Genomic DNA, 4,014 nt, shown 5'->3' on the forward strand with positions numbered 1-4,014 from the left:
ATAATATAATAATATAATAATATAATAATAATAATAATAATAATAATAATAATAATATAAAAAAAAAGAGCAGCACAAAATAATATAGGGATATTGCCTTTTTTTTCCTCCCGTAACTTGACTACCTTTCAGTGGGCACCAAGAGCACAAGCCTTTTTTTCGGAATCATCAACAGTCCAGCACATTCTTTTTCAAATTAAGTCTGAAACACAACCATATATCTACATCTCTTTTCAAGTAACTGCGTAATTATCAATTAAAAAAAAAGAGCAGCACAAAATAATATAGGGATATTGCCTTTTTTTTCCTCCCGTAACTTGACTACCTTTCAGTGGGCACCAAGAGCACAAGCCTTTTTTTCGGAATCATCAACAGTCCAGCACATTCTTTTTCAAATTAAGTCTGAAACACAACCATATATCTACATCTCTTTTCAAGTAACTGCGTAATTATCAATCTCTTTATTGCTATTAACTAGTTTTTTCTTTTTTTTTTTCTGTTTTGTTGTATTATTAGGGTTTGTAATTATATAAAATAATTTAATACGTAAATTGGATTATATTTCATTGACATGAGAATCCTTGGAAAAAGACCAAGCATAGTACGTATAGAGATAAAATGTAAAAATATTGTACAGTTCATAATTTATACAGAGAGCACTGAAATCAACATATGGATGCCTCCAAACTCTAAGAATATGATGATCATATGACGGTGACTTTGGGAGATAATGGTTATCCACAATATTCTTCTATAACCTTTTTGTCCTCAGCAGTAATGAATATATATATATATATATATATTTGTACACTAGCCTAGCCTGATTGAAACTAGGAAAGTTCCATACAATTGTGATTACGATCTTGAGGAATCAGTGAAACAAATTACAATTCGGTTATATATATCATGTTTTTGCTAGTTAATTATATATATATATATATATATATGCGTCGTCAAAGATCACGTAATAAAACCTCCACCGATCAAATTGAACTCAACTTTCGAAATCTGCAAAACAGCGGGCCTGGAGTGTTGTAGTGTGGGACACACTTTGAAATACCACCACAACATGTGATCGTTTGGGCCCCACTCCCCCGCACTTCAGTGGTTTGAATTGAAACCAAAGTCTTTATTTTGCTGCAGTAGATATATATGCACTGTAACAAATATTAATGATGTAAAATATATAGTCAAAATTATTACTAGAAATCATTGCAGAACTCGAGAATTGTTATTATTATTAGATATCCCACAGATGAATGCATGCCCAGCCAAAGAGGCAAAAGAACATGACAATTTGCTTGTCCCTACCTTACAAACATCCAAAAGTTTGCCCAAATATTGCCAGCTAATATCTCAAAACACAAAATGCATGGTAGTTCCCTTGGATTTATTCAATGTTTTTTTTTTTTTGTTTATTATATATTTTGATCTGTTGAGACTCCTTGCTCTTCAACCCTATAAAAACCCCTTCACTCCCAACATTGAACTCCATCAGCCTTTCCACTGCACACATACTTGAAAGTAATAATAATACCAAAACCTTTTAATATGGCTTCCAAAACTACTTCCTCTTCGCTTGCCCTCTTCCTTGTTGTCAACCTTCTTTTCTTTGCCCTTGTAAGTGCTTGTGGCTCTTGCCCTAGCCCTAACCCAAAGCCAAGGCCACGTCCCAGCCCTCGGGGCGGTGGGGGCGGCGGGGGGTGGTACTCCAAGCCCTGGAACTGGCACAGGTGCTAGATGCCCTAGGGATGCTCTTAAAATAGGAGTATGCGCTAATGTGCTCGGTGGGTTGGTTAACGCCACCGTCGGAAATCCTCCGGTGACTCCATGTTGTACTCTCATCCAAGGCCTTGCTGATCTCGAGGCTGCCCTTTGCCTTTGCACTGCCATCAGAGCCAGCATTCTTGGGATCAACATCAACATCCCCGTCAATCTAAGCTTGCTGCTTAACGTTTGCTCAAGGAATTCTCCACCTGGTTTCCAGTGCCCCTAATTAGCTAAGGCTCCCAATAATAATATTCATTTCCTTATAATAAATTTCCTTTTTATTATAACAGTTACCTAGTACTTGTTGTCTGGCTTATAAGTATAACGTGTGTCGTGGAAATCGCCCATTTCCCTTGTTATATGCTTGATCATATGTTTGATTTGCGGGTGTTACAGTGATGAATCAATAAGATCCAACTTGTGATGTGTCTTTCTCAATTATTATGTAATTTCCATGGGTTTATGAGATGTATTGTCCTCCTTTTTCCTGTTAAAGAAGTTTGAAAATCTCTTATCAAGTATCAATCTATCCTTGGTATTTTTTTGGTATATGATTTATATATATATATATATGTGTGTGTGTGTGTGTGTGTGTGTGTGTGTGTGTGTGTGTGTCTATGTATGTATGTATGTATTTGAACGCATGTATATTTTTGCCAACATGACCTTGACAGATATATAATTTATAAATATACGTTATATGTTTTGTACGTATATATATTTTGGAGATTAACATGACCTGATTTAATCAACATATATATATATATATATATATGTTCGTACATATGTATATTTTGGCAACATGACCTGTTCTAATTAACATAAAGGATCGGTCATATTGGAGATCTATTAAGGAAACATAGTACGTACTGAGCAAAATATACATGTAATGTATATACATATACATATATAACATCTTTATTTGCAGTCACGCACGTATACTACTCTATATGTATGTTCACAAATTAAAAGAAGGTCCATGATGTTGTCGACCGAAACTCCAACATAAATACATGTCCCGCCAAGGCGGATGGTTGGTAAAAGCAATATTAAAATATATGACGTACCTAAGGTTCATCTACTACTAAGAGTATAAGGCGGTTACTAAGATCTTTATTCCCCCTTCTTTTTTAACTATGGTTCATGGGCATTAAACCTAGATATATACATATATGTATGTATTTTAACATACATATACATGGGGAATCAAGCTTTTAGCAGTGTCAATATGTTGCATATATATATATATATATATATATATTAGTGTTTAGGTATTCAATATGCTTATAATTATATATAGACAGCAAAAGAAAAGGAGGAAACTAATAGTTTCAAAGCAACTTAACAAATTGATAACATTAATATTAGGACCTATTAAAGCCTTCATATGTAGTTCATTCCACACTCATTAATCAGTAAATCAAATCTCCACTCAACTTATATTAAAAAAATTATAAGATTGTTAACTAAAATGAATGTATCTAAAAGACATAAAAAATAAATAAACAGATCGAAAATATTTTATAATTTTGGTGTAATATTTTAAAGAGATTAACATAAAATAATTGAAACTTCTACCCTTCTATACTCGAAATAGCCCGAGGGTGCTTCATTTTCTTTTCGGTGTTCATGACATATATGTCTCATTATATATGAATTCATTTTGTACATTTTATTTATAGTATCAAGTACTACAATTATTTATCTAGCACTGTTCACCCGTGACTCATGGTATTTTTTGGGTGAATGCCTCCTCACATGGAAAAAGAAAAAGGTTGAAGCAACATGTGCACACCTAAGTTTAATTGTTAGATTAATTCCTGGAATTGGCTAGCAAACAAATATTTCATAATTCAAAAAGTAGTCACGATCATATATGTTATTTCAGCTAAAAAGTTGATAATAAATATCTAAAATGTTTGAATCACAAAATTAGACAGCAACTTTCAATGGAGAGATCAGAAGGATATATTATTATTAAAATGGAAGTAGCAAATTATTGTACGTACGTTTTAAAATTAAAGGTAATGTAACTTTGTAACCACCTGTACCTTTATCAGGTACAAATTGTTACAATAGGACCGGTTAGTGTTAATGTATGCATAATTATGTTTAATCATTATTCAACAGTAAATTAATTAGCTCTTTTACCATGCAAAATTCCATATTGATGATCATGATCTGATGCTGAATACGTGTGATTTAAAACTATTAGACATAATATTCTGAGCCTGATTTTCTGCC

At 33.0% G+C, this 4,014-nt stretch overlaps 1 pseudogene; it reads left to right on the top strand.

The window, feature by feature from the left end:
* Positions 1–1,465: 1,465 nt before the first annotated feature.
* On the top strand, positions 1,466–2,282 carry LOC21402001 (annotated as a pseudogene).
* The last annotated feature ends 1,732 nt before the right edge of the window (positions 2,283–4,014 follow it).

The sequence above is a fragment of the Morus notabilis genome, unplaced genomic scaffold, assembly GCF_000414095.1.
Source record: "Morus notabilis unplaced genomic scaffold, ASM41409v2 Scaffold3, whole genome shotgun sequence".
Classification (NCBI taxonomy): domain Eukaryota; kingdom Viridiplantae; phylum Streptophyta; class Magnoliopsida; order Rosales; family Moraceae; genus Morus; species Morus notabilis.